A 16,026-nucleotide genomic window follows, 5' to 3' on the forward strand; every position below is an offset into this window, starting at 1 on the left:
GCGTGAAATTAAACGTTTCGGACCTTTTAAGGGGATCGATTAGGGTATTTAAAATAGTATGAGCAATTGATGAGAAGGAATTGCGTCAAGATGTATGTTCAAAGGACTGCTGAAGGTGTTTTGAAGCATTCGTAACGAGATGTATCAGAAGATCGTGCCAAGATCGATAATATTACCTCAAGTACAAGCAATAGTAGAAGAAGTAGTAACTCCAGATATAAATTGAAGAATCGCTGCGCAGTTCGGATCGTGAAGTGATCATATGCTGAAGCGAGTACGAAAATTATGTGCACAATGAATGAAAAGCAGCTCCTCCGTTTTTCCCTGCCACACGAGCGAACTGAGATTTTCGTGTGGAAATGTATTGTGTTGCCCATATTTTATCCCATTTGCTAGCTTTTGCTCGTGACATCCCGGCCAGCACGATGATCTCTGGCTCGGGGTTCCAAAAAAAAAAAATGGACAAAGAAAGGGCAAACGCGCAAAGATGCCGTGCGAAGTATAGATACAGAACGTGGAGATCATCCCACAATAGAGATTTATTGCATGCCGTGTACGGAATTGGCACGGCACGGGCTGCAAAAGGCGTGCAATCGGCACCGGGTTCTTTGCTATTGGTGCATACTCTATCGCTTTACAACTAACGCAAAACGATCGGTATGACCTTTTGCTTTACGGTGAAAGAAGCTTTGGGTTTTATGTTTTGCCCGTTAACCTCCCACAAATTTTTCGGAAAGATGGGGCGCAGTAAGGGTGGATGACAGATCCCATTTGCTGCAGAGCGTTACTATTCTTTTTCGCTTTACTTCCAACCAGCACACCAGCTGGATGTTACTTTTGCATCGTGCAAATGTGTTTGTGTGTGTGCGAGTGGGTATTTTTTGTCGCCCGTTTCTTTAACTTCCAAGTTCTTCTGGTCTGTTGGTCCCTTGCACAGACACACACACACACACACACCAAAGGTCGCCCGAGCAATAAATCCGTGCACTCGATCCATTCTCCACGGGGTGGTAAATGGTTTGAAATATTTGCATCACACATTTTGGTTCATGATTTATATTGCTGCTAAAGCTAACAGGAGCAAGGAGTGAAAAAAAAGCTGTCCAACAACCTGGGTCCCGAAGAGGAAAGACAAAAAATCCCTCCTTTCTGTGCCAGATACCTCCATATGGCAACTCGCTGTATTAGATGTGCACCGTGTGCGGCAAAGAATTACGGTCCGATAACAATTTAACAATGGGCACGTACATTCGGCTACAGCTTTCCCAATTGCCTTGCGCTTATTTTTCGTGTCTGCCCTGTGTGACAGCTTAGCTTAAGGAGATACTTTTTGTCCCTGCCCTGCTACGATTTACATCCTAACAACGAGTTGTCATTTACCGGAAAGCACAGCGCCGCGTTAGTTTTTTCGGCAAACCGGTGACAGCACCCCGTATTCAAAACGTGTTGCTATGGTGAAAATTATTACCATCAATCTAGCATGCTTGATGACATGCGGATAAGCTGGTAACGGTACGGAACGGTGTCCACACCGTGCGCCGGCGATGTGTTAAGGGTGGGTGCTGGGTGGTTGATGATGTTTTATGCATTCAGGCACTGGCTTCTCTGTGTGTGCAGCAAGCAAAACAGCATCCGTCGGGCCGTACACGATAGCGAGCAGTGCCATTTGCAGGCGTAATATTACGGGCAACTTGTGATTATTTGAACTTCAATCACGTAATTTAATAACATTACAGTGAGCGGCCGGATGTGCACCTTTTCGGTGCTGGGTGCAGATGCATTTTAGCTGCTTCGCTTCGTTCGTGTGCTAGCTGATGATTTATGGAGCGATGGGTGTGGGATTTTTCCGTTTTGCTGCACGGCGCACATTGAAACAAATAGGGTTAGCCTTTGAGATTGGGTCGCATGGGAGATAAGCAAATTAGGACGCTCGAAATCCCAGGTGTGTGCTTAAGTGATGTTTTTTAGGGGTGAATATGTTACAAATGGACATTTATATTCTTTGCGCGCTTAGGGGGTAGTTTTAAGGTAATTTTATAATTATGTTTAAATTGCCAAAACATTTAAATTTCAACTTCTATTCTGTTCTGTTAAAGTTTGAGTTTGAATATGCAACGACGTGTGTACGAACCAAGCTGGAAGCATATAGAACTTATATAGTTCCGGTACTCGGTACATACGGCTCACATTTAGAACTTTGTCTAAAGATTATGAAACTTTCTTAGCCAGGAAGGTTCTGAGAAGGATGTTTTTAGGAGGTGCGACTATCACGAGCTCTACGAGTTGTGCGATGAGTTCAATATCTCATAGAAACTCCCAGGACTCTGGTGGGATGGTCATGTAATTAGAATTCCACCGAACAACCCAGCCCGTTAGGAATGATGGCGGTTGTAACGCTGAATAAGTAAGTAAAGGCTGAATAAAATAAAGATTTAAACAAGGTTTGAAAATAGAGTTGCTAAAGAGTGAATTTGTTGCTGCTAAGGTGTTCCTTTACACTTTTTTCACACATTCTGCATAATATGCAGCTAGACAATTGCTTTTGGAACTCACTGTAAGTATAACAGTGTGAAACAGAGATTGTGAAACACAAATATCATAACTATACCCATCGAGAATGGCGACAAAGCATCAGTGAATCGATGCATTATATATATACCGAGAAGAATCTCTACCAGTCTACTGACCATTATTCGATTCGATTACGAACGTTTGCATCCGGCGCAAGATTTGATCCGCCTCTCCGTTGGGGGTGGGGTAGTTTTATGCTCCACTGTGACACGTCTGATAGACACTGCAGTCCCTTTCCCAAGAGAGTGTCTCCGGAGCTGCAGAAACGGAGTAGATACACATTGCACACGTAATAAAAATTCATTGCCACTCACACACTAGCTGATTAATGCAATAAAAGCTATGCATAATGAATGAAGCGCACATCACCTGAAAGCACAGCGAAGATCCAGTGTCGTATCGTGTTTCCCTCGTCGTGCACGAGGGTTTCATCATCATTTGCAATTCCGTTTCTGAATGGACCGATCTTCACTATCGTGTTTCTGGATGGGTGTTTTTTGGTTGGATGGCTGGATGGATGGATGGAGGTTGCAGGAAAAAATGAAACGCAAACACACGGAAAAAATGATCCGATCCACCCGATAAGCGGTTTGCCAATCGCCAAAAAGGATATGGGTAGGACCACCGGTGGTAAAGCAAATGGGAATAAGCTTCTTACGGTCACGGCTGTGTCTGTGAAGTTGGATTGAAGTTTCAGACACTGCACGGTGAAGTGTCCACATCTGCAAGTGCTGCAGCTGCTGCCACTCATGCCCGGAAGGAGATTTCATTACACCGGAACCGGATAATGGTTTTTACGGGATGGCTTTTGCATGGGGATGGAGAAGCATCGATGTGTTTTAAGCTGTACCAGGAGGGATGTACGATGATTTTGGCGATGATCTGCCGATAGTCAGGATTGGCCAGTGCTTTCCCTCAAAACATATAATCCGTTTGCCGGTCGAATCGTGACTGAGCCCTAATTAAGGATTTAAAAAAGCGTATGTCTATCCGGGACGTAGGGCTGCTGGCAATTTGCTGAGATATTTCAAGCTTTAACGGAAATTCTGTTTTATCTTTTAGGATGAGAAAAGGTAAGGAATTGAATGTATAATTAATATTGGTCAAATATATGATTGGTGAACGGGGTTCGAACAATGTTTCGTACAAATTTTATTTGAATATTTATTCATTAAGGTTTAACCCAGAAACATATTAAAACTGGGACACTCTAAATTGGGTTTGCTCAGAAGAAATGGCATCCTTGCAGAAATTATAGTTTGATTGTTAAAGTTTTTACTGCATATTTAATGAGAAGGTGCTATGCTTGTTTTAAATATCCTACCTTTGCTCCGGCGGGAAATAGGTCAGAATGTTTTGAATACCTGCAGACAACGAACACAGTTTGTTTAATGCGGTTAGTTCACCAGTTACACTGTCCGACTAATGTCTTCTAATGTCACTGTGGGCAGTGGCACTGCATCGACACGAAAGTACATTAACATTAGCGAAGTGGCACAACATGGCGAAGTCGTATGCAAATGCGGTAAACCTTCTCAACTGTTACGTTGCCCCAGAGAGGTCCTTGTTTGCACAATGCACAATGTATTTCGCCTCACCCTGTTGCACTGCCTCATCGTGCATTGAGCGAAAGGCCACGATGCAGATCACTGTACGCGCGCTAATCACTGCCACATTATCGTTAGATTTATGACAACATTTTGTAATGGCAATCGTCAATTTATATGCAAAACACGACCTCCTTGTCCATAGTTTGCGCGAATAGCGAACTGGTTGCGGTTCGAACTGCTGCGAACAGCAAATGGCGCTACACCCGGGGCATTCAAGTGCGGGCGAAAATGGGGGAAAGGTGGACACATTTTTATGTGACGGGAGAAAAAAAAATGATCAGAAATGGGCAACATTCCATTGTGGATCGTAGACGATGGAATCATGTCTGTTTGCCGCTTTGGGGCACGATTTGCTCCCGGGGGGGAATGCTATGGAATGTTATAATGTACACTCCCGCCACGGGCCGTTGCTTCAGTTGGTGCATGCATCGCCCTGGTGGCCACCATCCACACAGTTAATTGAAAGGCAAAGGAGCAACGATCAGCAAAACGTACGACGTGTTGGCTTCGGGGTTTTACGTTACGTTTGGGAGTTTATTTTGCAAAAGTTGATTGTACTGCTGTGCGGTTTGGTTGGGTATTGATATGAAGAAAATCACGTTATTTACAATGCACTCAACTTTGTGCTGCTGTGCTATCCGGAGGGGGAGAAGGTTTTCGGGGTGGATGCCAGCCATTTTGTGAAGTAATGATGAAAATTGGGTGTAAATTAATGATATAAAATTAGGGTCAATTGGCCACAAGGCTTTATCGCTTTATTGTGCTGAGTTCAAGCTTTTCTAAGCCTTCTATTCTACTCTTCTATGAGCTTCACGCTGCTCCCTTGTTGAGATACTCTTAAATGACTGCCATCGTTCCATATAAGCTGTGCATGGAGTTGTCTTGAAAGACTGGTTTTAGTGCAGTAAGCCTCTTTTTCAAATAAAGTTTAAGCTCATCACACAATATCGTGAGAAACCTTTAAAGATTTATGGAAGTCTATGAGCCTATTAGCAACTCTCACGATATTACGAATTGTCAAAAATGTAAACAAATATTTTAAATACTTCTGGTATAAATATAGTTTAAATTGTACATCTATATTTTTCTCAATTACTTATAGTCTAATATAATAGATATTCTCACTCAGTTGGTTTCCTTCGAATGTTGCAGTAAATAATTAACAGTATCCTTTTTGATTTTACAATTACAAACTGAGGGTTAATAGTTTCAGTACGATGTTACAATTTTGACAAACTTTTTCTGCACACAACCTGTTTCGCAGTGTGAGTACTTGCTACCAGGCACGTTTTCAACTTTGATCACAGTTCTCCCTACTATAAAAAGAAGTGTATTTAAAGACGGAAGCAAAAGCTCGCCCCTCCATGTCAGAAAGCACTAATTGAGTCCTGTGCAAAATTGCATCCCCTACCTTGTGGGGTTTTGCATTGCCGTAGCGGAGCTTTACGTGCGGAGGTTTTTTGTTTGCGTTCGAACCTCCCCTTGCATCATTCATTTCAATCCCCTAATTTGCATTCGCATCGATCGCATCAATTGACCATTTCGCTTTTCGCAGGGTAAGTGAAACGATAAAGTTCGCTGTTACCGGACATTGCAACCCGTGCTATAAACGTGCCTCCGTGCGGGCGTACGGTAACCGGCGTTGCCGAACCAAAGTTTGCCTAATTATGTGCGATTTACTCTAAAACTTGTTGGCCAATTAATCAACCCATCGTACCGGTTCGGTTTTGCAGCGGCGAAACGTCGAGTGGCACCGAAGGATGGAAGGATCAACAAATTAAGGCTGTGCTATACCGGACCCGGGGCCCGTTGAATGGTTTCACTTTTTGCAGTTTCCAACTAGTGTTATAAGGGGTTTCCGTCCCATTTGCTCCCATCACGCACGATTCCCGTGGCTTTTGTGAAAGCTTACGAAGAACCGGCAGGCAAGAAATGGTGCGAAACATGTAGAGAAAAAAAAAGTGTAAAAGACAAATTTACCATAAATCACAAGTTGACCTACGGTGGCTTGTGGGCAACCGGCTAGTTAGCGAATAGTTACCACTTGGTCATCCCCATGGTGAAATTTACCCCACAAACTGGAAAGTGGCGTACAAAAATAAATCCAAAGTTGTGTTTTTTTTTCTCTCTCTCTACATTTCTTTCTTTCCTTTATTCCCAGTGGCTGGCCACAGTCCCCAGCAGTGTCGGTTGGGAAACGTTCGTTAGTATTTTCGGGTGCATTCAGCTAGCATTTAATTATGACTGATAAAATCCCACCGGTGCTGTGCTACAGTATGCATATGTATGTATGTATGGGTATGTGTGAGTGCATTTTTTACTTCTTCCGTCACTGGTGCACTTTTGCTTAAATCAGACTTCCTCTCGAGCGATTGCTGCTGCTCGAGGGATGCAGTAGTAGTTAAACTTTCTGCACAACCGTTGCTTTCGAAAGCTAACTAGTGCTGTGCATTTTGCAGTGTAAAAACGGTTCATTCATAGTGAGAGAGAGAGAGAGAAGGGGAGGGGGAATGAGATGGAGAAAAAAAAAATCTTTTCCAGTTGCATAGGGAAAGAAAGTGCGCACCGGATTCTCATGGGTGAAACCCTACACGGGTGAGCCTTTTTACGTTGGTTTTGTAGTTTTTTTCCTGTGTGTGTCTTGTTTCTTCCATGCAAGCCCATAGTACCGCATCGGGTAAAGTAAAATAAAAAGCGAGAACGTGCTTGAATGTTGGCGATAGCGCAAAACGGTTGAATAGCTTAAGGAAGCTGCCAGTTTTGTGAGCCAGCAAATATGGTTCTTTTCTATTCATACGCAAACACGAAGGTTATTGTGTTTATTGAACATGTTTAATGTAACATAAGGTGATTGTTTGCTTCCATGCTGCATTTGTTTACATTTGTTAAGCGATTAATGTTTTTTTCTCGCCTTTTTTAAATTTTGTATGCACAATGGAGACGCCTAATGGTTGGTACAATAGTTCTGTTTTTTTCGCATTTGGTTCACTACAACGAAGGGCACGTGTTTAATCATAATTGAGCCGGAATAGAAGGAAGAGCTGTAACTGTCGATTTAAAAAAATGACAACAAGTCATTACATCGGTGACATGACTTAAGCAGTTAATACGTCAAGGAAAGAAATGGAGACGCCCAGTCCTTTATGAAATACCAAAGCATTACTGTGTTGATATCGTAAAAATCAGATAATATCGACTGGTTTTAGAATAATTAACTAAGCACTATAAATCTAATTTATCTTTTAAAATACTAACGTATTATTTTTTCCTATTATCTGTTAAATTATAGTGAATTTTTTAGTGTTTTCTCCCTAGTATAACACACCCTAGCAGAACTTTCTCATTCCGTCCGCTTCACGAGTGAACAATCTAGTACTCTATTTACGCTGTAGCTTCGTTAAAGTAAGATCTACTGCTCACGGTGGAATCGGTTGTGTAATCGTAAAATGGTATATGCTCTCCGGTTTAGCGCTCAATCATCATCATCGGCCCCATCATGAGATCGGTAGCAGCTGCCATGGTTTGGAGGTTGGCAAACTTTCGCAAACGTAATGCACGCACAAAACTCCCAAACATGTGTGATCAACCAACCAATATCCTCTACGGAGCAAGCCAACTACGCTGTAGCGTGCATAATGGTGTACGTTTGAAGTGAAGAACTTGTTTTCGCCTTATTTTTGAGAGACAGTGAAAGGGAGCGAGGAACATGGAGTTAGTGGAAAAGTTGTTCTACTCGTACCGCGGGAAAACTGAATTTTACACATTGCTAGTGATAAGAAACATGTGGAAATCATGGCAGCAATAATGATGATGATCGTCATACACACAGAACATAACTCTGTACCGGCGGGTATTCAAAAGCAATTAAATGTGTGCCAAGTTATTTTTTTTTGTTGGCGTCAATTTCGTTCGTTCGCCTTTCAGAAGCTCCTGTTCATGGTTGATGTTTAAACTGCACACTAACTCCACGAGTGTAAATCGCTCCCAAGGATCGCAAGTTCACAGTGGAATGGTTTGGAATCATCGTGCCTTTGAAGGCACAGACAGACAGGAGATAACTATATTTGGTAGTTGCAGGATTAGTTAACTTGTTTATCTATGAGTTTACAAGGTTTACCAGTTTAGGTCAATGGGTTGAACCCTTAGATGTTGCTTTAATCACCACACGACTGTGAGAGAATTGTTTAACGAATTGGGATATAATTCAGTATAAATGTCTTCGCTAATGGCCTTAGTTAGGAAAAGATAATTGAATAGCGGGGATAATGATAATGTATTCATTAATATTTCAATACTCGCATACATGCACAGATTTTTGACGATATGGATGTTTATTGCTATTTCACATCAATTATTTACCGTCAATTGATGGTTCAGCTTCGACTGAAGTGCAACTGATGGTTCGAAAACACCAGAACATGTCAACTTACTGCACTTGATAATGTGAAATTATGTTAAATGATGATGTATAGCCATTGTACAGAGCTATTATTAAAATCATTTCAGACTTTTCCACGTTTTAATTTTCTACGTACCAGTTTGGGTATTTTAATTCGCATGTAAAATTGTTGTGACAAATGGAGCAGAGCAGTCAATTTGCTGAGAAATATTTAAAATAGCACATGCTATTATGAAACGGTCAGCCCACCCGCAAGGTACGGTTTAATTGAAGTTGTAACCGAAGAGCAAATAAGTGAAACATGTCCCCGAAATGGAATCATCCACCCGTAGCGATGAATCCGTGTTGGGTGCACAAGATCAAACGCACGGTTTTCATCGGATCGACGGTGTAATTGAATTCCGATACGTACGCTTTTTTTGTGGCCCCTGTACGGTGCACTGATTCACCGCCACCATTCCAAAGTTCTCCACACCGTTGAGTTTGCTTCTTCCGTATTGTGCGGTGCGTGGTCGCTGTTTCTTGCGTTATTTCCCCAGAAACCGTAGGTGACAAGACATACCGTCGAGCCGTGTTTCATTGAGGAATTTTTCATTACATCGAGTACCGCCGACGAGTAACTGATTGCCCATGCGACCGATGAGGCACCGATTGTGCAGATCGCACATCAGCAGCAGAAAGTAATTCACTGATAAGCGAAAAGTGCTAAAAAAAGCTTTGATAATGTAAGAATTTCATTGGGTGGGATGGTGCATATTTTAGCAGGAGAAACACAATGATCGGCTGCGACTGATTGCAAGGTGGGGTCGATCTGACAATATTGCTCATTATGCAAATTTCGAAATTCATTATGCGAGGGTGCAATTGGGAAGGTTTTAATGAGTGGCGGTATTTGGAGGATTAATTAGTTTTTAAAAGGCAATCTTTATTAAAATCATTTGACGTTACTTTTGCTGTTTTGATGAGCATTGTATGGTGATCATCAAAGAAAGATTAAATTAAAATTGGCATTTTAGTAAAACAACCTTTTTTTAATCCGAATTCCAAGCAATGTACAGCGTTAATGTACAGAAACAATTGCAGTGGTAGTTATTGTTTTTTTTGTGTTCTGCTAGTAGATCAAGCTCTTTTTATATTTTATTTATCTAACCGTTGTAGTCCATAAAGACTGCCTCAGTTTTGATAATTTGTGTAAAATGTTTACAACACTGATACTGATACTGAATATCATTGGTATATGGTTCTTTTTTTAAGCGCTTATTGAACTATTGTGCAAAGTACTTAAAAACAAAAAAAATCAAATTTACAAAGATCAAATTGATCATAGCATCACCGTGCCATGAAAAAAGAGAATTTAATCATTAAAGTCGATAGAAAAACTTCAGTAACGATAGAATTTTATGAGATTTTATGTAACTAATGTAGAGAATATAAAGATTCCATTCTAATGGTTGGAGAGGAGATGGATGAGATAGAGATAAATAATAAAGGATTGGATAGAAAAGCACACAATATGCAAAATAAACATCGAAATACATGCAATCCGCATAAGAATATTCACCTATACAGCCATTCAGCCAGTCGCTAACAACAAAAAAAAACATTTGCCAGAAAAATTTGTCTATATGTAGCAAACATGTTGTCGATGAAAAAAAAAATGCTCAACGATTAGATGCAACACAGTTCCACAGTTCCCTTTTCACCTATAACGCCTCTGTTTGCTTCGTCCCTGTTTACAAGCATGTAATTGAAAATTTGTTTAACTTTTTGTTCGCAATTACCTGCGTAATCTATCAGCGCGTACCTTCCGCCCGGTTAGCACGCCTTGCCGAAACGTACACGTGTTTACTTATCGCCGGAACGATCCGGCAATGAGGGGTTGACAATTTTCTCTAACCTTTCGCACCGCACCGCTATCGCAACACTGTTTCCATTCTTTCGGAAGCATTTTATGCAAATGATGCTCCCGGTTGTTCGTCGCTCGCTTTCGCTGAAAGCGATGGCTTTGCGGTTGTTTGTGTCGCCTGCATTCGCGCCGCTCGATGTGTTGGACGATCGGGTGAGCGCACGTGAAGGCGTACCCGGTCGAGGCCGGAAGGCGTATACGACGTGCAAGGAGCTAAATTTGTTTGTGTTTGGCAAGTTTTACGTACGATACGTTTGCACTTTATTTATGCAATCGTGCTTTACACTCCCCGAGCACTGTGCGGGAGTGTGCCGGACGAACCGAGTGCACGAACCGTTTATGAACATAAATACCTACACGAACGAAACATCGCAGCTCCGGCTTTTGGGGGAGGAGGGTTGCTCTGTTCTTCGGTTGATTGTTGTTGTGTACTACTTCTAGTGAGAGGATTTTTTTTGCTATTGTGCTTTTTGTCTTTGCACAGTGGGAAGGCAAAGGGGTTCTGATCGTTGCGCTCGGGTTAGTTGATTTAGTGGTAGGAAGGCAACCAAAAACCAAAGGGGGAAGGCAATAGAACTAGCACAAGCGTTTTGAATTCCACGTAAAAAGGATGTTGCTTTATGGGTTTAGCGCGTGTAAGTTGCTCATGCTTTAATGCACATTTAATTAATTATTTTTTTTGAGCATTGCTGCCGTTGTGTAAACTAAATATTTACCAAAAAGTGTTGTTTATCGTGTTGCTTATCGTGCGCTGCAATAGAGGTGAAAGCTGTGACGGGGTGCTGTTGTTCGGCGTGGATTTAATTATCTCATTCGCAACAGATACGTCCATGGTGTACGTACCACATTCGCGCCAAAGCACACACACACACAAGGCACACACGTTGGCACAATAATCGTGCCCTTCCGGTGCTGTGTACTTCCGGGCGCGTGGTTAGCACAAAGCGCCCGCTTGTAGCCACTTTGTCTGGTGTAATTTCCGCTTGTGCTGAAATCTAAATTTTGCCAATGTACCGAACATTCCGGAGCGAATGCGTGCGAAGGCAAAAATACGCCCTTGGAGCACGATTTGAAGGTTATTGTGGAATAGTTTGACTATCAGGACGGTAGCTCCCTTTGTTAGCTGGATTAAGGATAGTGTTAGGCATGCACAGTGCTTTACATGTTGATCCTGCCAGGCAGCACAAGTTCTTGGCCAGAACGTGACAAGCAAGGGTTTACGAGAATCTGCACAATGTCTGCTCGGATGTGCGATGATTGTGAAGATTTACGCCTAGAAAATAAATGCGTAACCGTTGCAATATTGTATCACCGTGCTGTTGACGTGCGGTATTAGCAAAGAACGGATAGCAAATAAATGTTTATTCCTTCGGCAAACAAAGCTTGGTGTGCCTTGGCAACAATGTTGCAGCCGGATATGCATTTGCAATTATGTGCAATTGGATTAGATTGGTAATTGAACGGTGGCACTACTGCAAATACGATTTGCTTTGCCATGTTGTTACAATCAGCTGCTTACAAGTGCTCCGCCGTCGTAGTAAATATTGTTTTTCATTACGCAACTATGTGACGGAACGATTGGAATGAAAGGAGCAGATTTGATAAAAAGTAATGGTGCTAAATTATTCCATTTTGAACATGAGTAAAGTAAATACGTGGCAATGCGAATCGGGGTGATGGCTGCAGAATGCATTTCGCGGTTTCGTAAATCGAAGCAAGCCATGACTTTCAATGGAAGAAAGCCTTCAAAAGATACTGAAAATCAGAAATGAAGACGGTTGGTCTCGTACCAAGGTCTGTGTCGGATAGAGGTCGAGTAATATAGAGCCATTTGACAAGTAGCCAAAAGTTCGTTACACGTGATTTGACGTTTGGACTCACTTTTCCTTTCAAATGTTTTGTGTGTAGTTGTGTTGATTAATCGGGGTAAACAAGTAGGCTAGACGCAAGGAATCTTACACGGGCGACCAAACGTCAAATGAAATCCAAAATGGCGAACCTCTATCTTGGCTATTACTCGACCTCTATCCTACACAGACCTTGGTCTCGTACATTGAAGTATACATTCAAGTAATATTCTCTAAAATCATTGATTACAGACAGTTTTCAGATGATTTTGTGTAACAAATTTCTTCCTTTTATTCGGCTCTTTTAATACTAATCACTCATCTGAATCTTGATGTATAAAAACTCGCTTTTGCCTGAAGGTTGGAAATATTGTAAGAAAGATCTGTTGGAGATTGTTTTATTCGCAAAATTGCTAACTGCAAAAGCTCATTCAAATTTTGAAATATAAACGCTCCGGGCATGTACCATTTTGATTATACCATCCCCTGTTAACTGTGGATCTGGAACATGTAGAATTTATTTTTCATCTGAAATCACCAATCGTGTAAATGTTTCAGCAAGGAGCCAAAAAAAGAAAAAAAAGGCCAACCATTTCCAACTATTCCTAGCCATTTGTTTCCAACGAATTCCGACAGCGGCATCGGTTGACACGAATCGATTTATCTTGTCGATTCCACTGCACACACCGGTAGCGAGGGTTGGGCGCGAAGAAGATGTTTTTTCCTCTTCTGCTGTGTGTTGTTTTGTGAAACAGTGCACCGAAAGCAAATGGATCCCTCGGAACTGTTTGATTGATTTAGCTCTAATGGATCCATTCCCATGCGGTGGGGTGAGATGCGGCGTGAATGATGCTTCACGTGCAATATCTTCATCAAAAGGCAAGTGGCGGACGGCACGTGGAGAGCGCGTCGGTCTTCGGAAGGAGTGAAATCAAATGCATTCTTTGCCAATCTGTGAATTGCCTCATCGTGCTGGGTTGTTGGTGCAAAAGCTTTCACCGTTCGCGTGCAGCGCCATTATATGGCTATTAATTGCATCAATTTCCTTCGACCCCGCGTGGAGTGTGGCAATGATGCCGCAAAGTCTATATTGCATCTTGGGTACGCTTTAATCGTGCACTTTCTCGGCTCGGTTGCTTAGCAGCTGGCTCTTCATCCATCGGCAATCGTTACTGTTAAGGATTGAAGCATAGGCCATAGACGTTAGAATTATAGCAACCCGCAAAGGGCAATGTATGCGTATGAATAAAGTCAGTAGCAATCGGAAAGCCAAACGGTGAACACCTGTTTTAAAAGCTAATTTCGCGTACATAAAATTTGGTCCTTCGAACCGGATATCCGTAAAACCGGATAGTTACGTAAACTGGTAGTTTTAACCGTTCTTTGTTGAAAATAAAAATGTCGAACCCAGAAATGTCGGAATTCTCTGGAGTGCAAGCTACATCGAGCCCAAAAGACTCGGTAACGAATGTGATCCAACGGGGTCAAGCACATTTAATGCGTAGGTTAGATTCGCTAAAGAACGCTATCCAAGCCGCTAGAGATGCGGAATCTTCATATGTAGAGGAATGGACGGAACGATTAAGTGTGATAGTGTCCGCGTTCGATACGAAGCACGCGTCGTTGCTAGAGACAGTGGATGCTGCGCAGTGGGAAGCAGAAGAGAAACGGTATGAGGAGTTTGACCGGCGTCGATGTGATATATCGATACTTATAAAAAGATGCGGAGCAGATCTGTGTGCGTCCAACACCGAAACGCAGCAGCCAGGAGTGTCGAACTCCCGATCCAAAGTGCGGTTACCTGAGATTCCTATGCCTAGTTTCAATGGTGCCTGGGAAACGTGGCCAACGTTTCGGGACTCGTTCGTTAGTATGATCGACGGGCATCCGAAATTGTCTGATGTAGACAAGTTGATGTATCTAAAGCGCGTGGTAACTAAGGAAGCAGCGCAGCTGATCGACGCAGTAGAAACTACAGCGGCGAATTATAGTGTGGCTTGGGAGCTGTTAAAAGAACGCTACGAAAACAAAAAGGTGTTAGTGCGTCGCTATCTGAACGAACTGTTCGCCATTGCACCGTCAAAAAGCGAAAGCTTCGAGGCACTCACCATTTTGATAGACAGCTTCGAACGGACCATCAAAATGGTGGAAAAGATTGGGATTCTTACAAATGGCTGGAGTGTGCTTCTAGCACACATGTTATGCGAAAAATTGGATGCAAACACCCGAAAAGAATGGGAAACGCATCATCGAAGTGCAGAAGTTGCCGAATATAAAGAACTTGTGCAGTTTTTAAAGGAACACTTAATAGTGTTACAAGGCATGCCCCAAACTAAAGAGCAGCCTCTACCACACGCACACACATACCATGGCCGAAACAAAATGAAGCAAGCGTGTGCATCAGTTAATGTGCTAGATAAAAAATGCATGGTCTGCAAACAAGAAAGTCACTCTTTCTTCAAGTGCAACACGTTTCGAAATCTGACAGTGAACCAACGATTCGACATGGTGAAAGAGAAAGGACTTTGTTTAAACTGCTTGGCGTCAGATCATCGCGTGAGAGACTGTACTTCTAGTGTATGTCGGGTGTGCAAGCTTAAACATCACACTATGCTGCACAGGTCACCGACTGACCAGCAACGTGCTCCTGAAGCCAATGTTCCGGAAATCGCAATTGTAAGTGACTCAACGAGATCTTCGATGGTACATGTCGGCGAACCTTCTAACGCCGTTATGTTCACACCGACTGAGAGCCAACCGGCACCTTCAACAACGATTTTGCTGCCAACCATCCTGGTAACCGTCATCACATCGAATGGCAACAAGATGATAGCACGAGCATTATTGGACGGCGGTGCGCAAGTCAACCTGATCACCGAGCGAGTAGTGCAAGGATTACGAGCTCAAAGGCAACGGGAGGACTTGTCGATTGGAGCAGTGGGCAGGAGCTGCCAGCCTTCATCTCATTCGGTAAATGTAACAATTCAGTCACAGTGTACTAATGTTCAATTTCCTTTAAGGTTGCACGTTCTGTCGGAGATAATGTGGAACCTTCCAGCTGCTAAGGTTGATACGCAACATTGGAAATTGCCACAGAACATTAGACTGGCTGACCCGACATGTGGAGAAGTTGGCCCGATAGATATGCTTCTCGGCAGAGAGGTATATAACGAAATACTGTTGGACGGGTTAGTGAGGCTTCATTCAGAGGATAGTAGCTTGATGCTACAGCAAACGCTATTCGGTTGGGTAGTATCCGGAAAGGCGTCGATAGAAAGTAGTTGCGTACAACAAAGCCTTGTAAATGTAACATACGTTGCGGATTCGTTAGACGAACAACTTTGCAAGTTTTGGGAGATAGAAACGTGTCAGACTTCGAATATGTTATCCCCTGAAGAATCAGAATGTGAAGCGATTTTCGAAAGTACAACCACTCGCGGATCAGATGGAAGATTTATAGTTGCGTTGCCTAAAAACGGGGATAAGATAAAAAAGATAGGTAGATCATACGAAATATCGAAACGACGACTCCACTCGCTGAATCGTCGTCTGCAAGCCAATCCTGAACTAAAGATCCAATACGAGGAATTTCTAAACGAATATCTAAAGCTAGGCCACATGGAGGAAATTAGTCACGAACCAATACGTGATGTACAGGTGTATTATATGCCACACCATTGCGTTATAAAGCCC

Source organism: Anopheles moucheti, chromosome 3, assembly GCF_943734755.1.
Source record: "Anopheles moucheti chromosome 3, idAnoMoucSN_F20_07, whole genome shotgun sequence".
Classification (NCBI taxonomy): domain Eukaryota; kingdom Metazoa; phylum Arthropoda; class Insecta; order Diptera; family Culicidae; genus Anopheles; species Anopheles moucheti.